Source organism: Mugil cephalus, chromosome 4 (genome assembly GCF_022458985.1).
Source record: "Mugil cephalus isolate CIBA_MC_2020 chromosome 4, CIBA_Mcephalus_1.1, whole genome shotgun sequence".
In the NCBI taxonomy this organism is placed as follows: Eukaryota; Metazoa; Chordata; class Actinopteri; order Mugiliformes; family Mugilidae; genus Mugil; species Mugil cephalus.
In genome coordinates, this window is record NC_061773.1 from 9,646,009 (window position 1) to 9,669,855 (window position 23,847).

At 41.5% G+C, this 23,847-nt stretch overlaps 1 protein-coding gene across 1 annotated transcript in view; it reads right to left on the bottom strand.

Moving 5' to 3' along the window:
* ppp1r16b (protein phosphatase 1, regulatory subunit 16B) overlaps window positions 1-19,040 on the bottom strand; it is an 80,724-nt gene extending 61,684 nt beyond the window's left edge. The window contains exon 1 of the mRNA XM_047583045.1: window positions 18,894-19,040. The gene's annotated coding sequence lies outside the window, so the exon portion shown is untranslated. The remainder of the gene's footprint in view (window positions 1-18,893) is intronic.
* Between the last annotated feature and the right edge of the window lie 4,807 nt (window positions 19,041-23,847).

Below are 23,847 nucleotides of genomic sequence, written 5' to 3' on the forward strand. Positions count from 1 at the left end.
TTCCGTTTCGTGATTTAGCTGAACCGTAAAGACTTTTGCAAAGTCACTGTCAGCCTTGGTTTCACTATCGAGGCTTATGGAAATGTTAAGGGCATTAGAGAGGAATAAACTAATTGTTAGCATACTGGGTCTGTGACTGATGCTGGTGAAGGTGACAGCCTCAGGGGGCATCGTACGCTTGAAGAAAAATCCATCCAGAGGCAAATGTTTTTCAAAACAGAAGACTTAACAATGTGCTGCGTTTCTCAGCAATTGTGCTAACGGACGCTGGAGGCAAAAATATCTGAGCCAAACATATACTAATTTCAATTTAAAGGATTCATTTTTGGTAATTTAGCTGCAGTTCTATCAGTTATGAAAACAGTGACATCACAAAGTGCTTTCTGAGATATGGGAACATACACAGACAGGAAACAAGGGGAGCCAGATGATTAAACAGGCTGTAACAACAGTTCAGACCGTTTCGGAGGTTTGTTTGATGGTAAATCCCAAAACAAACTCGCCTAAAACGTTAATAATCCCTCACTTCCCAGGAAAACTGTGGGTGCACAGTTTCAACAAATACACTGACGTTAAGCCAGGAAGTCGATTTATAAACTGAGGTGACTTCAAACTTGCAGGCTGGGTCCTTGCAGATTTTCATACAGTTACATTTTCCTTGTTATGTTGTGCCTATGAGATTGAAAGACCACAGTAGCTTGAGGCCCAGCACTACCCGACCATTTTTTATGTCACAATTTAAAAAGTAATTTCTGAAATAAGTCATTTTTTTCCCTTAGTCATATTTTTATTATATTACACATACATTAAGTAAACACAATTACTGCCATAGAGTGTAAAAGATGAATGTAGCTGTCAGGTCTGTAGATGAAGGCTGCAGATAAATTTCTAGCTCCAACAGACTCTCGTTGCTGTTTGGTCCCAGAGTTCCTTATAAAATATTCAAGTCCATAAAACTAAGCTAAATTAATTTCTTATGAAAAATCTTCCACAATTAAGTAGACATTAGGTCTTAAAGAGAGTTATGTCTGTAGCATGCCTGACTTGATTGAAATGTCCATCGGTAGTGACTCAGTGCGTTTACATGCAGAGCTTAATGCTCGAAATTCGACTTTCTGACTGCAGTCCTTGTCCCAGTTTACATGCAGCGTAGAAAATCCAATAACTGTCCTCCTCCTCCACACTAGGTGGCGACACGTGTCTTTTCAGCGGGTTAATACCACGTTAACACAGCTCGCTTTCCGGTTGACCTATTACGTCATGTTATAAACAAAAGTCGTTCATGCGGCAGATCGGCATTTCAAACAACAACCAAAGTATGTACATTTTTTAATCTCGTATGTTATGTTCGCGCTACTTCTGGTGCAGGTAAGATACATACTATCCCTCAGACGGTTCTTCTAGCGGCTCCGTAGGTTGCCAAACAAAAGACAAAACAGTCATCCACAAACTGGGGCTCCTGTATACAGTTTATGGTTGCTACATGATTCAGCTGATGTCAGATCTCAGACGTCTATATTTGGACAGTCTTGGGTTGTTGTAGTTTGAACATTTGGATGCAGCCACCGACATTCATGTTAACACACAGATTATTAAATTGACTTCTAACACAAATAAAGGATAAACTACAGCGATTCAAAGCTGTGTGGTCCTCTGACAGCTCATGTTCCTGGATGTTTTCAGCTTCTTTTTCACATGGCTGCCCTTGACATTTAGCTTGGTGACTACAACATTATCACAACCGGCCGTAATGATACTCAGAGCTATAAAAAAAAGTTGTCCTTTAATGATCAAACGGCAACACGAACTCGTATTTTATCCCAAAGGCCTCATTATCACACACGGCCATTAAAAGAGGAAGCGGTAGGTTTTGAGATCTGACATCCGACCTTTCTGACGACCACATTCATTAGTCTGAATACGACCCCTGGCAAACTAAAGTCACTGTAGTCAAACTGACAGAACTCAGCTCTGTGTTTGGAGAGCGTACACACACACACACACACACACACACACACACACACCTTCAACACAGTGGCAGGCAATGTGCAGTCACCCTGCACAGAGCTTTAATTACTGCAGCAGCATTCTTATCTGTTCTCAGTTAAGTAAATACTACTTTTTGTTTTGTTTTTTAATTCATTCATTCATTTGCTAAATGTTGTATTTATTTTGTAAGGCAAGGTATTTTCCCCTCTCCTTTAAAGGATGTGAGACACGCTTTTACAAAACTGCTATCTTTTACAAAATTTTACTCAAATTTTCAGGTGTGTCTCCGGATGAAGGATCCAATCTGTTTGTGTTTTATGCCGAGTTGTGTTCTCGACGTCCCCCTCCGCTCCTTCAGCAGCGACAGCGGCAATTTCCCTTTTTCAATGAAAAACGGAATAAAGAGGAAACGTTCGCGCTCAGCGGCAGACCAGAGCAGGGGAGTGGAAAGAAAAACCTGAGTAGCAGCTGCTGCTGCAGGTAAACAGATAAACTGAACAGGCTCCACCGAGCCATTGAGCTACACACAAACACATCCGCCGTATCGCTCTGATCTCAGACTTCGAAGAAGAAGAAACTGTAATGGATGGTTAGAGTCAAATGCTGCAACAGGTGGTCTATTGGTTATAGTGCCTACCGAGAACACCACAAACAACCGGCCTCTGACGCTTTTCGTAAAGTTTATCCGAGAGGTTCCTGAAAACAAACACATTTTTTTTTGTTTCCTGTGAACTGTTAGACGACTGACGCCACTCTCATGTCTTTACAGTAAACAACACTACAGCCAGCAGTGCTAACAGAGAAAACAGGCGGCTCTGTCCAAAGCTAACAAAACTGCCTACGCTCACCTTTGAGGTTCACAGATTCAAGTTATATGTTTGTTTAGAATTAATCCGTAAAAATGCCAGAACAATATAGCTTTCATGGTTCAACCTCAATCTAAGAAACAGCAGCTGAGACTGACTCTCTCATCTCCTACCTTGTATTGAATCACACCCATGTTGCGTTTACAAGGGCAACATTCAAACTTCTGTCTGGTGTGCAGCATTGAATCCGTCATCAAATGTAACAGAGGAAGATGAATAATTGACGCAAACTTTATTTGCAGCGCTGAATTCATTTAATAGAAGACGATGGACCCACATTTTCAATGACACATTTGACTCGGGCTTTGTTCATCTTTTCAGACACTTGTTTGAACGACTCATGGTTTTGCTACCGCGTATCTGTCCCTTATTAAAGCACATTGAGACGGGGTTGTATTCATTCCAACATAATTAGGCGGGAACATTTACCATCAAAGCGTTTTACCGTTTTATTCTGATTCAATAACTATTCTGCTTACAGGTGGAATACTAGCCGCCATGAAAACACAGCAACAAGTGTAAAAAAAAAAACGTGGTGAGACTCATTATGAAGCACTAAATATTAGAAGATAAGAAGATAATGTCAATCGACCAGTGAAGAATATACCCTCCTCTCTCTTTCTTAGCTGAAAATGTTTTCACTCCTTGATCCCTCTCTCCCTCGGCGTCCTCTATGAGGACATTTTTATTCTGTCTGGATTACTTGTCCTAGTTGGCGCTCGGCGTGCTGGTGGGGAGAGAATTTATTTCCTCTGGTGGAGCCTTGATTTAAAGCGCTCAGGTCAGCTTGATTCTGGGTCATTGTATCCCTTGTCGTAACGAACCAGGGCAGAGGTAGACAGCGCGCTGCATATCGACGAAAGCGCGGTGCTGCAGGATGCGTCCACTGTCCAGCTGCTGCTGTAGCTGCAAAAAAGGTAATTTAATTTCCTACTTAAAAATAAGCAAACTAACAAGTTGAAATCACTCCACAAGAGCCCGAGTTACATTAGATTATGTCCACATAAGCTGCTTGTAAATACTAAGCCAGAAATCTTGCGGTGTATTTCTCTGCCAGGTCCGCAGGGCCTACTGACCAACATATTCAGCAAAACACGGTGGCCCTACAGTCATGCAAAGTATAATTCCCGTTAACCTAATTCGAGTTTGTGCCTGGTCCTGCTTGGCACAGCGAGGTCAACGCTGCATCCACAGTCCAAACGCTGTTCTGTATTGAAGCCGTTATTTAGACAAACCTGGACTCTTGAAATCACAGAAAAGCCAAAGGTGTAAGAGGAGGAGGCTCGTGGACGGATCCCAAGGGAAATGAAAAAGACGATTTAATAAATTAAAATGTATGTTCAGTTTCTCCACTGGACGACACACTATATCTAAGACACAGCATTTAATGCAGGTTTATGATACAGTTAAATACAGGTTCAGACTGTGTGTAGTGTATCTGAAGTGTTTCTCTTATTTACTCCTGCTTTTCCACCTTGTCTGTGTCGTGTTTTTGTGAGTAGACAGGGAGCCACGATGCTACAAAAGCGAAACTAAACAAGCCAAGACATGTTGGTAACAATGTCACATCAAGCACCGTAAAGGGCCGACAGCCTCGTGTCACCAGTCATTACTCAGAGAGACACCTAAACTGGCTCCAAAACAACAACTTGAATTGCTGATGCCTTCACCCAATGGCCCTTCTGCTGAATCATGGAGGGACAAAAAATGTAAATCTACATGGACAAAGCAGCCTCTATGTCAAATGTTGAGACTGAAATGCCATCGGTTTGCTACAATGACGTTTGTGGGAATAAAATTGAAGCTGCACAATGTGGAATAAGGAAACAACAAGAGAGGCACCTTGCATACTCTTCATATGTTGTGCATTCAAAGAAGATTCAGAGTGTGACCTTCCCTGACTTCTCACCTCAGACTGATTTACCTTCCGTTCACAATCATCTGTCTATGCAAGGTGGAAATAAGAATGGTAACGATGTAAATAAAGGACATGTAAACTCTGCTTTGAGACGACCAGAGGACACGGCAAATAGTCCACTCTTACAGTGGGTCTACATCTTAATGTGACTTGATGCTTCATGGTGTTTTCATTCACCCATTCCCACGGCAGTAGCTACCATCTGAGGTGCTCATCTGCAACACCGGGTTCTGTGCTTTAACCAAGGACGCTTGCTGTGCCACCACAGCCACCCACTTTGTAGGCACAGTGCATCAGCAGCATAAAATGCTGACGAACTTCTCAAGCAGCATAACTGCAGCAATCGTGGCCTACTGTGGCCACAAAGCCACTGCTCTTTATTCATCTATCCTGTGTCTCAAGGAAGCCAATGCCGTTTGTCAAATCATTCAGCAAGTGTGTCAACTGCAAACTGAGGTCCAGTGTGTGGGATTTTGTTCAGCTATTGGCAGAAATGGTACGAAATATTCATAATTATGTTTATGTCTCCAGAGGGAATGGGTCTTCTTGCACTCAATGCTGTCAACAATGTTGCGCCACCGTGTTTCTACAGTAGCCCAGAGTGGACAAATCAAACGCTGGACCTGGAGAGAGGGTGTTTCATAAGTTTCATATTTCAGTGAGAAGGGATTACGCAAAACGCGTGTCAGGGTTTCAAGACACAAACACAATCAAATCTAGTCACCCTCACTTCAGGGACACTATTGAAAACGAAAGCATCCTAAAAGAACAGTCCTGTACTCAGTCCTGGTATTCAGCATTTCTTTAAAATAGCCCCATTTTGCTCAGTGTGCCTTCGTCTTTGAGTCATTACAGTTTAACAGCACATCAAACTACATTCTCCATGATCGTACAGTTGAGCGACCACATTTCTGACGTTGTTTCACAATAAACTAAGCTACGTTTTCATGCAGGACTTTATTCAGAAGAATGGATTCATTTTCACTAATGTACCTATTGAACCAGCGAGTGTGTGTGTATATGTCGTCTAAGGTGCTTAAAGTAAAGTGCTCTGAAAACTAAAGTCATGATTTGTTAAGGCGCTCATTAATCAACGTCTTTACAAAGTGCAGAATAAAAATAAATCAAATCAATTTTTGGCATCAGAAATGTTTTCCTTTAAAAACAGCGCCACTTCTCCTCTTTGTACCTTTTTTTAACGTATGTGGCAGATCAGTTTTTCTGAGAAACTTTGAGAACTTGTCACAACATGTCTGTGGTTTCTATCTGTCTTCTATCTTCTGTCTCCTTATGTCGTCCCACAGTGACATCATCATGATGCTGAGATCAGGACTCCATGGAGACCAAACCGTCTGTCACAGGCTGAATACCAGTCCCAGATTAATTCAGAACGTGTCACAAAGACCTATCAGATGTCTCCCGATGATATGGGAATCTAAACGTAAGTGCCTCAAACTGAATCAAAGTATGGTACATTTTTTCTCAAGGCAACAAAATGCAATTTCTGCATTAATTACAACTTTATTATAGACCTCCCTGATGCCTTTAAGCTACCACCCTATTTTTCCAGAAACTTCTTTCAAAAATAAAAGCAAAATAAACACAGCAGTGTAACAACTGTGCCGCTAAAATTCCCTCCTCACAACAGAGACACTCTCTCTTTCACCTGATACCGATAGAAACAGTTTCCATCTGTAAACAGGGCCACCACAGCGTCAGCAGCAAGCCACAGGGAAGCCGAACGCTCGGATCAATGCTCAGACAGTGTGTAAACTGAAGGATTTAGAGCACTCTTACAGTACACCTCGTAAGCTTCTTGTTTATCTTTGGTCGTGTAGATGGAGGGCTCTGTTAGGGAAAGGCTGATCTGCTGTAGAAAGCTTTCACATAAACTCGACTTGTAATTTCAGCTGCACAGGACACAAGATCAGAACTGGTTCTCTTTACTGTGTGGATTAAATCATGTCTCTGAGATTCAAAAGCATGATAACCACTAAAGCGGAACCATACAAACCCTTGATCACCAAGCAGATGATCAGCTTACGTTGTAACACATCTAGCGGCCATATACTGATAAGGCATAACATTACGACCACCTTCCTAATATTGTTTAGGTCTCCCTTGTGCCTCCAAACCAGTTGCGACTCATCGGGGAATGGACATGCGTCTTCTGAGTGAGTCCTGTGGTGTCTGGAAACAGGATGTTGTTAGTGGGGGCCTTTGGGTCCTGTGGGTTGAGGGGAGGGGCCTCTGTGGATCATCCCACAGATACCTGATCAGTTTGGGATCTAGTGAATTTGGAGGCCAGGTCAACACATTGTTCTTCACGTTTTTTGAGTTGTTCCTAAACAGTTTGTGTGGGTTTGTCAGTGGTCGTTCTGTTTAAGTTTTATTACCTTGTGTGCATTACGTATGAATGATTGTGATGCAAAGCTGAAAGTTTGGGAATCCAAAAGACATTTAAAAAAGGCAACCGGACAGCAGGACCTGGATGACTGAGAACCTTCACAGGTATAAAGAATGTTGGGAGTTGCATTACTATGAGCAGAAAAACATCCTCCACAGCTTTATTAAAATCAAGGCATGCCGTTTTAGAAATAGCAAGCAAACAGGAAAAATGCAGCGTGTCATTGAGGGTTCTCAAATCAGCTTACTGTTATTTAAGGATTAATCTTATTTTCTCATATAAGTGTTTGATCTGTGAAATTAGTGACAAAATTAACTCTAACTGCTTGTTTTATTTGAATTACCCTCAAAGATATTCTACACTAATCATCTACAATAATATAAAACCATGCGAACATATTAATCTTTCAGAAGCAATCAACCAATTACAACAACAGGAACAAAAAAGTGTGCAATCAATGAGCAGCTAAATCGTAAAACTCTAAATGGATTTCCACATAAAATCAAAGCCGCATTTGAAACCTCGGACATTGTTTAGATTCATGCTTCCTACTTCATCTGCAGGCAGGGTCGAAACTAATCACGGAAGAACAGCATTTGGTTTTTATGCATCGCATACCGCATTACATCGAGGCCGGAAACCTTTCTGTTTACAAATGCCTTTTCTCAAATTGAATGAATGAAAGGATTTTTTTTTTCATGCCACTTACTGACCTTTACCACAATGAGTAATAACACACCATTTTCCTTCCTGCAACGAAATAACTCCCAGCAGGCCGGTCACATGGTATTACAGTACAGTATAAATAACCATTGAAAAGAGAAATGAAATACTGTACATGCCAAACAGATACAGGTCAAATTCATTCTGATCTTTCATTATCCCTGCATAACTTCAATAAAATGACTACTTTTTTTTAGACTGCTGGGCCGTCCCACCATGAAGGAAATGCATTAAAAAAGTTACTATTAGGGGGGGCGATAGGAAGCTAGGAGGAGCTACACACCTCCAGAATCTCATGTCTCATGTGCAACAAAAAGAACGGCCCTCTTGTTGAAATGTGCTGTACAAATAAACCTTGCCACGTATCTGTATTTGTATTCCTGTGTGTTATACAAACAAAATCCACTTCTAGGAATGTTCCTCCACAGCGCCCTCAGTGGTCACAGCCCAAAATAAACTGATTGAGAGGAGGACCTTTGTGTGGACACACAAACTGCTGCATCTCCCAGATAATTTAAGCAGAAAAGTCTTATGATCTGAAGCCGGTCATTTGTATTCCCATGCGATGGACTATTAGCCTTTTCTGAACGAGTTTAATTCGGCTCCTCTCACCAGCAGGCTCTGCAGTAATGATCCGTGTCCTGCCATGTTAAAAAAAAAAAAAAAGGGTAAATTTTTTCTTCTTAGACTGTTTTTTTTTTTTTTTTTTTTTTTGCTGTTGTTGTTGTTGTGCGAGTTTCCATTTGCTTGTCATCTTTGTCAGTGTGGGATGCCTCTTTTTATTCTTTGAGATGTTCTTTGTATGTACGGGCTTTCATTTCACCCACACAAGCCTATTGCTTTCAGTTACGTCAGTAGAACAGCAGCATGCCGGCCTAAGGTGGCACAAAAAAAGTCCACTTTTTAAAAAGGCATCCGAGCACAGCCTCCGCTCAGGGTTACAAACCTTCCCTGGGAGGACATCACATTGATCCTCAAGTAACGAAACTCAGTTTGACAGTCTGACATTGTTATTTTCTGCAGGAGCATATTTTCCCTGTGTGGTCACCTTTACAAAAAGGCCTCACACCAAAGCAGGGGGAAAACTTGACCCGCAGTGACCTGCACAGCAGCATGTTTAGGCCCTGCTGTCCTGTCTCTGGTCCTGGGTGGGGTTATTCGTCCATCTGCCCCGCACTGACATGAGCGTTTTGTGTTTATTTTAGACCAATCTTTCTGTTTATTTATAAAAGGGTTTGACCACAACACGCCCTGGCCTCGGGGTTCTAGCCACCACCACCCCCGTCCCCCTGCTGCAGTCATCCTGTCTACTCTATCTCCAGGCAAATTCAGGAAATATACTTTCTTTTTTTTGTTTCTCTTTCTGTTCCGAATTGTTCCTTCTACTCGTTTTCCACTCCTCGTTCGTTCTGTCTGCCTGTCTGGAGATCAGTCCCATTGTTGAGTCATTTCGCTGCCTAATGATGGTTTAAGTCCCTGGCTAAAATAAAAGTAAACAAGGCTTAGCCTCAGCCAGCCTGCAGTAAGTGTCACTTCTCATCCACTACTACATCAAGATGGGTGTGCAGTGAGCCTGCACTGTCCCAGTGACTGTGGGCACGGACAGACTAGGAGCTGTTCACTCTGATTACTCGTTTTAATTTTCTGCAAAATAAAGATCTGTCGGTGTTCGTTAGATTCAGAGAGGCAGGGACAGACAAAAGGGATGACAATGCTGTGGATATGCATAATCTGTTCTCCCTGCTGGCAGTTTGATGCTCCTCAGAGAGTCTAAACCCACTGACCGTAATCGTCTCTTTGGGTTTGGTAAAGGATAATTCAAGTTTATTTCAACCTGGCATAATCCCCACCAACATGGCCACTGTGGCTCCGTTGGTAATGAAAACTTTATATTCTCTACTTCCTTCAGTAGAAATTCAGCAAAATTATAAAAAAACACTGAGCAGCCTCATGTACTGAGGCAAACAGCACGAGTTCCTGCAGATTTCCAAAACCAGTGATTTTGCTGTCTTGCCAAAAGTTAGCACAGCTTAGCCTCCTGGAATGGACATTGTGCAAACTGCATTGAGGATCTCCATCTGGGGACACTTAAAACAAACATAGAGGCAAATGATGGTCAAATCTTGCAGCTGCACAACAAATACCGTACATTTGAAACTAATATTCAAAGATACTAAGAAACCGCACACCTGCATCCAGGCAGAAATGAGTTCCTATCAAAGCTCGTGTCCAAATCCAATATGAACCCTTCGCACTTCCTTCACAATAAGATGCAGGCTTTGCGAACAACAGCAGCAACTCAACACAGAAGATAAGATGGCTTAGTGACCTCATAGCCACAAGTCAGCAGGGTCAGTATCTGGACCTTCACAGTGAGCTTAGTCGGTGCCTGGGAGTCACTGGTGAATCTTTATCTATTGTTTTTCAAAAAAGAACACAACAAAGACCCTGTGGAGCAGATGCTAATGGATAGTAAGCCACTGTAAGTAGAGAGTAAGTAGTATACAGTTGAAAGTTATCTGGAAGATTAATTGATAATAATATTACTACTAATAATAATAAATTACTGATTACTAAGTCGTGGCATGTTTGACTACACATGGAATAACTGCATCATGTCTCACGTGTCATCACGTCTTTGAGCTCACATTGCATCCGCCAACATGTACGCAGTTGTCAGTTTTTTCATCCACATCTCTAAAGGGCACAAACTGATTTCCTGATAATGGCGGTGAGTCTGCACGGATAAAGAATGTAAACATACCACAGATACCGCAAAGGGCGCACATGAGAAGAAAGGCAGGCTAAAAGGGGGGGCTGTTTTTGAAGCAACTCTCCGCAACGACACCATCGTGATTAACTTCTTACACGCATTTTATATGAGCGCATTTTCTGTTCTCCCAGCCGAATATCAATCAGTGCCACGCCAAAAGGCATCCCGAAAGCACATACCACTGCCAAGTATGCGCAGCGCTCCGAATTTGTCACGTTAATGTTAGAAAGAATTTTTTCATCTGAATTTGGGATCTGTAGCAGTGCATGGATAATTAGAGGATAAATGCAGCTAGAGTTATACTGCAGTAGTTCATGATCATGAACAAAGCATAATAATAGTAAAGATACATTTTTGCAACGTTAAGGCTGTTAGAGTGGAGTGGAGCCACGCCAAAAGTCAAACACTTTCTCCTCTGTACCAAATTTCTTTGAAAGCTGTTGATGATATTTCAGACTTCCTCCAAACAGGACAGGAAAACACAACATCCTTAGAGGAGGTAATTAGATAGCTGGACTGAAACCCTGCAGGGACAGCAGAGAAGCCATCGCGTCACCACATCTGTGGCGCGTCTGCAATACCTGACCCTTCTGTAAAATTAATGTCGCCGCTCTCGCGCGTGAGCATCATCCTCGTCGCGTCTAGACACTCCACAACATTTGATCTCTTTTGAGGTTTCCTAAAAGGATGCTTCCAGATAAACTTGTGCTCCCTCATAAATATTTAAACAGATACAGCTGTTACAACACTTTGAAGGGATGCTGCACTTAAGAAATTAGAGCAGAGGAGCATCGGCAACAGGATCACTGCTTTCAAAGACATTAAAACACCAGTGGTGTGCGATGTGTGTGTGTGTTTGTTTGTCCTGAGCCCAGAAGTGCCAAATATTACACTTGAAGATGCATCTATGCTTACATTTACATGAGAGAACACACACACACACACACATACACATGCAGAATTACCCTGCAACTGCAGCCTTGGCACGGCCAGGCACAGCCAAGCACCAGAGTGTGCAGTCAATTTTAAACCAATGGGTGCTGGACGCAGACAGAGAGAGGCAAGACAGAGCAAACCCGACATTAAAGGGCCAATCTCAAACAGCACAGGGACTATTTACGCCTTCAAAAAGCAATGGTACACACACACACACACACACACACACACACATGCAGACTGTTTCAACAACACTTTCAGTGTCTGGTGAATTTTGCCTTTGAAGTTCAACAGCTGTGTTCATCACATTCATTTTGCTCATCAGGGGAGTAGAATAAAAACTCTTTATAGACAGCGGCTATTTAAAGAGGCTCCACACACACAGAATCTACTATGTTAGTATGTTTTAGTACATCATAGGAGGCCTGTGTATTTTTATTTATTTATTTTTTGTCTACTATGAAGAGATTTTTGTTGGGCATTTCACGCGTACACAAGGAGCCATGCACCAAAGCCAAACTAAAGCCACAGAGGCCTGCTGTGCTCTACACAACAATGTGAGGAAAAAAAAAAAAACCTTTACAACCCCCCCTCCCTCGGCCGAACGCCTTCCTGAACACAGAGTGCAAGCCACCAGCCCTGTGATCTCACTTCCTGTTCACTGGCTTGCTCCACTGACTCGGGCCCTTCGGCCTGTTCCTGCAACAGATGCGTAACACAGAGACACGCGACGGGCTAGAAATAAAACACATAAAATTAGACACAAAAACAGTGTGAGTTCGCAGATGATTCTCGATACGCACGGAAGACAACGAAGACGTGTTTTACTTTTGCCTCACTGACAATAACACACTGCGCTGCTTGGACGTCGGTTCTAAAGACACGCAGTGGAAATCAAAACGTACCCTTTATGTAAACTAGGATAAAATAGGTTAGGTACAAGTTTGTTTGACGTGGCCTTCGCTAAAGGGTAGCTACACCTTCAGATTCAGTTAAATCTCTGTCCGCGTGCATATTTAAAACAAAAGAAGAATAAAAGATCATTGCGTGTAGGAGGGTTCGTGGCAGCAGAGTGTGTGAAGCTGCGGGTCAGGGGACGCAGTGTAACCTGGACAGAGACATAGAGCCGAGGTCAGACCTAACCTGCCGTGACAGGCAACTGCAGATTCTTGTATTCTCCAGTGGAAAGCCATGGAGACTGGTGGGGGGGGGGGACATTTATGTGCACTTTTGGAGATTCACTGCGGAGGAGCGACGATACACGACCTGTTAATATTACTGTTCCTCTACTGACGATATCTCAAACAGACCTCTGAACACAGCGCAGCTACTGACCTGATCTGTGTGTCGTGTTTGATGCCAGCGGAGAAGAATAAATCTCATTCATGTTCAGTGTCATTTAACAGCACTTATATGCTGTAATGAATCACTGCAGCCATGTGCCAGAAGCATGTAAATGTAAATCAGCTTTACTGGTCCAGTATACACACACACAATATTTGTTCTCATGCATTTGTGTAGAGTTTCCTGGCTCTAGAAATCTATATGACTACATGTAAAGTGCAAAAGGCTTAGTATAGACTTCCTCTAAAAGTTAATGTGATTAGTTTTATATAGTTTTTCAAGCCTGCATGCCTGTTAGAATAGAAAAAGGGCACATGCAGGTTGTGCAGTGGATAAAACTGAGGCTAAACTGGTTTTGTTTCACACTATAGATCCAACAACGTAGAGCATGTTCTTAAAAATGATAAAATAAGCAAATGTCTGTTTTAGTTCTTTCAACAGTTCCTTTAGATTTACTGGTTACTATTAATGTGCAGCGCAGCCCAAAATGTCCTTATCTATCTGGTGGAACGACATCCAATTATATCGCCCAGGACAAACAGGCCGTTGCTGATTTTGTTTGTTTGGATTCGACAGAGAAGGACTGCTGTGTATGAAATTGGATAGTGTGACACAGTTAATAAGCTAATGTCTTTGCTTCCTAAAATTTTTAAACATCAAGATAGTTTGAAATCAATCAGCAGCTCAAAGTCAGATTTCACTAAAGAACCGCCTCAACGTATTATTAGCACATGTCAAACGGAGCTACTCACGTATAACCTAAAACAAGGTTTTCACTGAACAATGAAACATCTGCAAATTAAGAGCTTGGCAGACAAACCTGCAGCCACAGGGGCAGATCGATCCAGACTACACGGTGCTAAAGAGGCCAAAGCTCTTCTCTACAAGACAGTAATGTTTGCGGTTTTATCTTGTCAGTGAGCGGCCACGCGAGGGTTCAGATGCCCCGGCGTCCATCAGCAGGGCATCCACCATTATGTCAGCTGATTACTTAAGTATGTACTCAGCTCAAACCCACAACTTCAGAGGAAATCGCCGAATGCTGTAATGCCTACTTTCCTCTTAATGACATAACTGAAAATGAATTGTGCCGCAAGACAGAGAGACAGAGGAAGCAGCATTAAGACAGAATTACCAAATACTGGACCTACTAGAAGTCATAAGTAAATAAACATATAACTAATCAGAAATTAAAAGTTATATTGTTTTTTTTTTTTTTTTACATTTGCTTGTTTTCTTTCTTTTTTTTTAGATGTAGACTTAATAAATTTGGTCTGTTGGCTGGACCAAATGACAGAACATCTTCTGCTTTTAGGGAACTGTAGTGGATGTTTTTCAGTAATTGGCAAATCAGTCAATCACTAAAACATATGAGCTGTTAAGTCACTGTGTGTGAAACCAAATTCACCTGGCCAACATTCATCCTTAGATCATCTGCACCACTCACTCTCAAAGCAAATCAAATCAACCTTGAGGTCAGGACAAAACACAACAAGTGTGTATCAGTAACACTCAAGGAAGGGGGATGTGCGCTTCGAAGGCTTATAAGTAGGCTTGATAGTTGCCCTGAGATTTGCCTGTCTCGGTATTAAGACGGCAGATTAGCAGGCAGCGCCCGGGTTTGCTAGCTGTAATCAGAACACTGATCTCATATAATCGCTTTTCAATAGTCAGCTAGCGTGCAGGTTCTCGGAGAAGACATTTTAATCAGCACGAGGCCAAGAAACAGATATAGAGTTCAAATAACGACAACTGGTATTTATTTTTTTTTAAATGCAATTAAACAACTTATTTCAGGGTTCCTCTTCTGTGCCGACTTGCTTTGATGTGAACCACCACTCCAAGTCGTATTTAAGGATAGAATGAGGCTGATGTGTTTCAGTCTGCCTCCAGGGCTGCTTCTGTTTCAATATTTTATGAGCAACAGCCAAATCACAGGGCCGGAATAATTAAACATCAGTTAGGATACAAAACTGCAGAGAATATATTATGGAGACGGCTCGTCGGCGGAGGGGGAGTAGAGAAGGGGCTCCTCGGAGATCACAGGCGGCTCACTCAGACACTCGGGAGAATCCAGACTTGCCATTTCACCGTGTACAGCCTAATGATTTATCACCTCAAATATCTGAGCTGATTTTAATGTGGAGGAGTGCACAGCTAATGTGGCTACATGCATTTATGGTTGTAATGACTGTTAGTCTACACTTGACTGCGCATTTGGAAAGAGATTAAGTCTTAAAAAGAGCAATGAGTCTAATACTGACTTAATATACAGTGATGGATGAACCCTTCATGGCGTCATGCATATGGGTCCCGAGGAGACGTTTTGATTCTCAGTATAGTGGATTGTCGCCATCTTTGCTGCGGCCGACTTCACCTAACTTCTGTCTGTTTCAAAAATGGACAAAGAAGTCATTCAAAAAAGCCTTTACCCAAATTATACATGAAGCGTTATATCACTTAAAAGTGTGAGTTACAGTAAACTGTGAACTAAACAACTGTAATGAATAGGGCAAGTAAGCTGTAGAGACCAACCCTATTTTGGGTTGGACATGTGAGCATTGACTCAGTTTTGGAGTCAGTCCCAAGTGGCCATTTGAGGAACTGCGATTTTTTTTGCCACTTCAGCATCGTCTTCATTTTCTGGCTCTATGAAACCTCCCCAAGTTAAACATTTTACTGAGCACTCATAAAAATTAGCAGATACATTTTGTAAAAAACTGTGTCTAATTTGAAATCAAGTTCTTTCAATTTCTTCATAAAATTTGCTCCAATCTGTTTTATAAAATTAGGAATTCAAAGAACTAATCAACGAGTCTGTATTTAACTAAAGACTATATTCTGTCTGGATTTTCTACAATTAATTACTATTTGTTATGAAATTGCTTGAAATAATGTTGTTGTTTTTTATTAAATACACAAAGAAAATAATCTGAATCTCACAACGGGGATGCCATAATGACAGAATGCTACTGCAGGGAAAATTACCTAAAACATTATCTAAAAAACTTATTTCCACTTTTCTGAAGCAGCATGTTTCTCAGCAGCACTGTCACATGACAAGTGCTTCCAAAATCAAAGACGCAAAATTTGCACGATGCGTGACAGTTTGCACCACATTTAAATCGTACGGCTCTGCTTGTTTGTTTGTGACCTTTTAAGTTTGAAGGCGGCTGTGATAACCTGAAAGCAACAGCTGATGGCCAAAACAGATAAAACACAGTCCTATGCTCCCAAACTCCTCTCAATTTGTTTTTCTGACTCATGTTCAAAAGAAAACGTCTGCCTTCGCTGTTAGGCTTGATGTTTCGTTTTCTTTTTCCCAGGCTTTCCTGTTACCCATCACACGCTGCTGGTGCAGTACACATACTCACTTTTACACCTCCACCTTGTCTCTGAGTAAACACACCTGATACCGGCTGTAATGATGACTACATGTACGGTGTATCAGAGTTCGGGCACAGACACATAAAAGCGTCATCAAAGAACTAACAGAAACGAAGGTCGGCCGTGACAAAGACTAAATCCAACGGGCATTCTGCACCTGCGTGAAAGCAAATATCTCTTCATACTAGCACGTGACAGTAGTCTGTATAAGTCATGAAAAGGGGAAATTAAGGCCATGTTTACGCGTTCCAAAACACTCTTTTTTTCTCCGGTTTCCCTCTGTGTTGTTTTGACAATCCATTGCAAAACTGCATCTAGTTGTAAAAATGCCTAAACATGCAAGGCTTATGCGGTTTCACCCCAAAATTGTATTTATGTGAATGTGGCCTCAAAGAGTCACTATTAGCCAGGAGTGTAGGAAACTAGGCAGGGCTACAATCTCACACGGAGCTGGTCCCTCTTGAGTCATGCTGATCAGGTGGTCTACAGCTTATTTGTTTTAGATGAAAGTATCTGTGGATCTGAATGTTTAGATTAGAGATGTTAAGATGTTTACCCTTTTGTTGTCTTGTTTGCTTTTATTTGCTTCTCCTCTCATACACTAGTTCTCTGAGCTGTTCAGCTAATCACAGTGATCTCTCTCACCAATACACTGAAGGCAACACACTGAATCAGCTTAAAAGCTCCGCACAAGGGTCCAACTAGCCCTAATCTGGGGTCACAGACGCGCACCAACGAAACACATGTCACCTAACCTATACACTGTATAGATCTGCTCTAAGCGTTGTGCCTACATCGCAAGTGCCTTCACGTATGCAAACTACAATCTGGACTCACACATGTGATGCTGACCTGCAGGCCATTTTCAGGTATGTGTACGTCTGCATGCACAGATACCACTGTCATATACTGTACTTACATGTATGTACAGTAGCTGAACGCGCACGTGGGCAAATCACACTGTTGCTCTAACATGAGCCGACAGCCGGTGCAGATACAGAGAGGAACAGCAGGACAAGCGCTCGGCGCGTCTAAACTTACGAAACATTTAAAGGCCAACTCAGCCAGGCGAGGATCCCACCTGTACTAACAAAGTGTACATCTGGCACAAAGTGAGACCATCACGGCCGATGACGTGTAAACACGGGGCAGTGCATTAGTGCACGAGAGCCACTCTTCCAGCACACTTCTGATGCTATTACGATAATGAAGGTTGGACAGATGTCTGACAAGGCCTGTTCTGTCTTAACACAGCTGGTTGTTGTAAGAAAATAAAACGGCAGCCATTTTGATAATATCTTAATCATTTCTGTATATAAAAAAAAAACATACACATACAATTAATTCACTGATTCAGGCTGCTCGTCTGAGTATGCTGCTCTTCTTCTGTTTTATATCACTGTGAGCCGAATTACTTTGGACTGCTAGCTGCACATTAGCAACAATCCCATAAATACTTACTAAATTACAGTAATCCCAGAGTGGGAGGAGACCAAAGCTTAACTAATACTCACTGCGGATCTGCAACAATTACATCTGTTTGTATAAAACAAAATTCACCTTGCTTTGAACGTGTGGGACGTTTGGCAGCTTTGAGTTAACGGAGAAAATAATTAGCAGATAGTGGAAATAATTGTTCATCGCAGCCTTGCAAGCAAACTGCCAGGTCAAGCTTCTTGGAGGTTAACGTGTGTCAGGGTGAACTGAGTATTTTTCTGTGTCTGGACAGTCGATCGACAGATTTTTTAATTCATTTAGCAATAAAAAGCGAAGCAATAATTGTGTTCGTTTTGACCTCTGCTGTCAGCGTTTGCTGGTTGTTGTACAGCTAGTTGCACAAAACAAGCAATTTGCAGACACTCTGATGGGTTTTACCATTTTTATTAGGCCTTTTCTGGACTAAATGACGAATGCATAAACAAAGCATTGGTTTCTGGTGCTAAAATCACATCCTCAGAAAGGACAAAGTAATTTAAAAGCGTCGGATGGGTGCACATAGGCGTATTTCCCATTCAAAACTTGAGTGTAACACTCTGCTCCTCCCATTGAGAAGCTCAACATTGAGTTCAGAGCTTTGGTTCTACGGGACAGCAATTTACAAAGTCGCAGCATAATAAATTCCAGCGGCTTCGACCATCTGAAAGTGTCCCAGCAGCACACACTTCCAAAGTATGAGGGAAATGTTGTAGCGGCTGCAGGAGAAGCCATGTGTAGCCGTACAGCGACGGTAACATCCGAGAGGAGATGTTAAAGCCGCTCCGCTAATCTCAAACCGTGTGGTTGGGTTTTTCAGGCGCCAGCAGCGCAGACGCCGCTTTTCCCCCGGTTTAATTACAAGATAATAATGAATCCGGTGACCCGCAGAAAAGCGGCAAAGTGAGAGCTCCAACAACCGCCGGACATGCCTCTCCTCCTGCCCGCCTGCCTGTCTCCCTGCTGCCGCTTTTCCTCTTCTGGGAAAAATCCCCTTCCTTCTCCTGGTTTAGTTGGTCCACACTTTACCCCCCTCAAAAAAAAAAACAAGAAACATGTCTAAATTTCTACACTTACCTCAGTCCGGGTGCAGATGTTCACACGGAGGGGAGAGCGACGCGGAGAGCCCACAGTGATATCCAGGAGGTTTAAACTTGTCCCGTTAGTAAAGATACGGCAGCGCTGGAAGAAAAGCTCAGTGTGTGTGTATGTGTGTGTGTGTGTGTGTGTGTAAATCTGCAGAGTCCCCTCTCTCTCTCTCTCTCTCTCTCTCAGTCACTCCTCGAGGGCGGGGCTGAGCGGGAGGAGGAGCCTGAAGCTCGGATACAGCCGTAGTGGATGACAGGGGTGTGTAAAGCGGGGCCCCGAGGGGGCCAGGGCCCCAAAAATTTTATATTGGCCTGCCTGTGGCATTCATACCTTATATTCACAGTGAAGCCCTTTTCTCACGGGATTGGTTTGTCTGTCTCTGTCTCTGTCTGTGTCTGTGGTTGTCTGTAATTTATAAAGTAAAATTTATATCTAAAGTTACCTACCGTATTTCATGTAACACAGAGGTGCTGTGATGTGTGTGTGCTGTGAATCTTCATCTCTTGTGAGTTTTGTCTGATTTGCCCCCTCTTCGGTTTGTTACTTAACCCTTTATAGGGCACGCATTCAAATACAATTACTAACTGTACATTTCCAGCTTAGAGAGTTATTGTAGGGTATAAGAAGACTTTTTTACTTTTGAGAAAATTTTCAAAATTTTTTATTTTCTTTGAGAAAATCGAGATGAATGAATTTACCATATATGGTCCCTTGTCCTTAAGTGGTAAATAAATGTAAACATGTATTTAGAACATTAGAACATAAGTGCTGATCCAGGCACTTGTTAACATTCATTATATCACATTAGACAACATTAGGACACTTATTCGTGGTACCTAATAAATCAGTTATGCTCAGCGTTCATACAGAGGTGGACTTTGAAGACCACATTTGACCCTGGAGGAGAGAGAGGAGTGTAGGGACAAACAGAGCCATCACAACCATAAATCTAAACCAAACACAGAGCTGGTTAATCTCATTTATCTCAAATGCGCCACACTGGTATTAATCCTGTTTGAATAGGACTTAAATCTGTTGACCATTTTTAAAGAAAGTTGTTTTAAAGAAGTTGTATTTTTCTGTATGTTTACATCTAAATTCTAGATTTATTCTCCCAGAAAACTACATGTCAGAGGTAATATGCCTTTCGTGCCCGGACACTTTTTAACAGTTAGTCAGTCAGTTAGTTGCTTTGTAGATTTGAATTAATAATGAAAATAAATTAAAAAAAGATTATACAAAATAAAACATGATCAGACCGTATAGATCCTAGGAGGCGTTATGAATCATCTGGCAGTTATGTATCAGCTCCTACTTTACCAATTTGTTGAACACATTCATGCATCAGTGAAATTAAATCCGACACATCGCACTATGTTGCCCTGCATGACATCCATCCTTATCCATCATCCGTCACGATTTCATTGTCAAACATGATTCTGTGAAAGGGTCTATATCTTATGCAACAAAATTGATCAAACTTTGGTTTGAACACAATCTTCAGAATTCTTAAGAGGAAAGAGACGGAAAATAAGCCACAAAGAAAGTAGAACTATTAAAAAAAAATAAAAATAAAAACACCTGAATCAAAGCAATGCCTGTTCACACTGGATTAGTATTATCATAGGACTTCTGTGTGTGGTGACTGTGGTGTCTGTGGTCTGTGGTAATTTGTGGTGTGATTAACATCACAGTCAATTATGTAACTATTGCACATTACTAGAGGTACCTTGGTACAACTAGTCCAGTGCATGTGGGATGTTTTGTCTCTAAGGCCTTGTTCAGACCTGGTATTATGGAGGAGGTCTGGGCCATTTGTGACCACATTCCTTTAGTAGCGTGAACACACAATATGTCCTGTTCATATTGACACAACGCCTACTCGGCTGACGTCCTTTTGCATGAGTGAGTTTTTTTTCCTCATTCGTTCAGAAAAACAACAAATATGAATGCAATCATGAATGATCGCCAGGAAATTTGGCGTGTTCATGTTGCTGTCTGCAAAGTGGCCCTGCTGAGTGAAGTTACTGTATTTCTCAGGAATGAATGGTGCCTTTATTTACTACTAAAGATTTTTCTTCTACAAACAGCGCAGTGGCGGCATGTCTCCGTATATAAAGGCCATTGTTCGAGTTATAATGTGGGCTTTGTGCGACTCCCTAAAACATCTAAAATCACAGCAGAAATAAATAACTGATAACTTGTCCTGTGTGCTCTCAGAATGTGAAAGAAACTCCCAACCATTTGTGTCACGACTCCGTGTTGGGTCATGTTGCTTGCTGTTTGCTTGTTGTGGTACTGACATAGGTAGAGCTCCATTAGAGACAGTAGCTGTAACAATATTCCACTGCACCCCAAACGATGATGTTTATTTGCACAGAGAGTGCAGAACTGAGATTGGCTTTCAAGTGGTGGCTCATAAATCATGTAGAGAGACACCAGGTGTGACCGCACATACTTAAAGAAGGATACTTGTGATCCAACCATTCAGGATACTTGTTACACCCAGGTCTGACTAGGGCCTTTGTTTTTTCTAGCAAATGCTATGTAATATGTTGTCAAATAAAGCACAACTTATCTACCCTCCATACAGCATATTATAGAGATTACTGTACCAGATCAGAGAGCACTGAATGCACCACTTGATCTCATTTATCAATAGTAGCTATGTTAGCTAACGTTAGCCTTGAGGCCTAAAATGTGTACAGGTTGCTACTAGCTATAAAAACAATGGATTTCTTTGGCATAGATATCAACTGTTGCAGCACTGTCATCGGTTTTACTTTCTGTTCATGGTATAATGCACTTGCAACAAATGATTAAATCATAGTCCGATGTTTGCTTGACATAGCCCATTGATTCGCACATGCAGGCACGCAGGCTTGGGTTTTGTAATGCATTGTACTTAATGAATTGCCCATATCATACTGGCCTTGAGTGCTACAGATCAGATAAGTGTGCTGTGCATACACGGACTCTATGAATCAAGGTGATTCAGGTCTTTCATCAAAGGATCTTAATGAGCGACCCAGATTTCTTCTGCTGACCCACATTCGGTGCATGGAACATGCTTGCATTTGCCATTTTTATTCCATGTGCATTCTTGTTTTGAGGATTGGGACTGGATGAAGATATAGAGTATTGGTCCTTATATTGAAATATAATGCTTAAGTGTCAACTGTAAAAAGGGTTCACACACATTACTTTTAGAGTTCATTACATTTCTTCTATTTTGTTCACAGTCATAGCCTTTGTGTATTTTGTGGTCATTTTACTAAGAAACAGTGTTTTATCTTACACATAATATTCTTTAATGTTCTTATATGGGCTCATGCTCTACTACTTTATTGTTTTGTTGACAACTCATTTCTGACGCACTTGGCCTATAAAGTATTGTTGTACATTAGGAAATTAGTTGTAAATCATTCAATAACTCCCAACTCTTGTTTTGCAGATGTCCTTGTAACTTTACTATATATTCAACTAAGCCATCTTGGTAAAGCAATATTTTTTCCAGTACTTTATATTGTATTTATTATTTAGCAGTGGACTTTTTTTGTACTAATGCCCTTGATGTGCCAGAAAAATACTGAACTTGAAAATGAAATTAGTGTTGTGTGTGTGCTGCCTCTCTGGTGAAACAGTAAATCTTTGATCTAGAAGTAAATCTTCTTTGTGGCGCATATGAAAAATTATTCTTCTCCCACTCTTTGGGATTTCCTCTTTTTCGTTCAGGTATCTCTCTTTTCCTTTCTAACTCTCTCTCCCTGCCTCTTGTCTTGATGTGATCATTGATTAAGTAATCATCCGCCTACTGCATGAAAGTTTAGCATAATTTCTCATACATCTGAATTAAAATTAATCCTTAAAATTCCATGTTTTTAAGGGAGCATTTTAAAGGTCATGTTTGGCTATTAGTACAATAAAATGCTGAATATCATAATGTTGAGGCTGCATTTGAATACTTTCATTATGCAGTGGTGAAAATAGAAAAGGGAATGTGTGAGGTAAGATTTAGTTTATGAAATAAAATGTATTACAATTTTGCTTACATGGAACTTTGTGAAAAGAAACCTTGTTGACTAGAATACACTTATTTGCAACAGTAAATGCATTTAACATTAAACACAGCGCCATCCTGATTACGTTCACTGTAAACATAAATGATGTGCTAGATGAGGCATGATGTAGAGGACAAAGTCCGCCATGCTAATGACATGGACATGGAGGTTCAAGCACCTCCACGAGCAAGTCCCAGACGGTGAGGGGAGACGTTGTTGACCAGACCAGTCAAGGATCCTCAGTATCAGCAGAAAGCATGAATTAGTTAACGTGTCTTAGGAGGTGCTAGCAAACACATGTTGTCCAAACTCCATGGATAAAATAGGTGAAATAAACCTTGACACCACACACTGTAAGCCAAGAATCTGGGTCAGAAATATTTGATGGAGTAATGTGTTGGTTCACACATGCCCCCTTTTCTCCTCTTAACCCCAATCTTCCTGGTCCCCTGGCAACTGAGACGGTGAGCAGGCTTTAGATGCTACTCCTTACATATTTCATGGTTTTGCCCCACTTCTCTCATGGAGTAGAAAGAGGTGGTTGTTTTGTTGATGGTGGCATGAAACAAAGACCACGAGCCACAGTAGGGATTAGGATCAGGTCTTGTCTGAATCCTTCGGTTTAGTGGTTAGATTTTCTGGAGCCATTTTGGCAATCTCATGTTCGTGTTTGGAATTAAAATACGGTCTGCAGCAAGTTAGCCTAGCTTAGCATAAAGACATAAGGGAAACAGCTGGAGGTCCAGGAAGTTACTGATACTGTATCATAACCGGCATTTACAAGAGTAGTCCAACTTTTTGGGAAATTATCTTATTAATAGACTTTAATTATTATTAAACAGATAAGACCCAAGACTTACTGCCAGGATATAGTGTGGTCC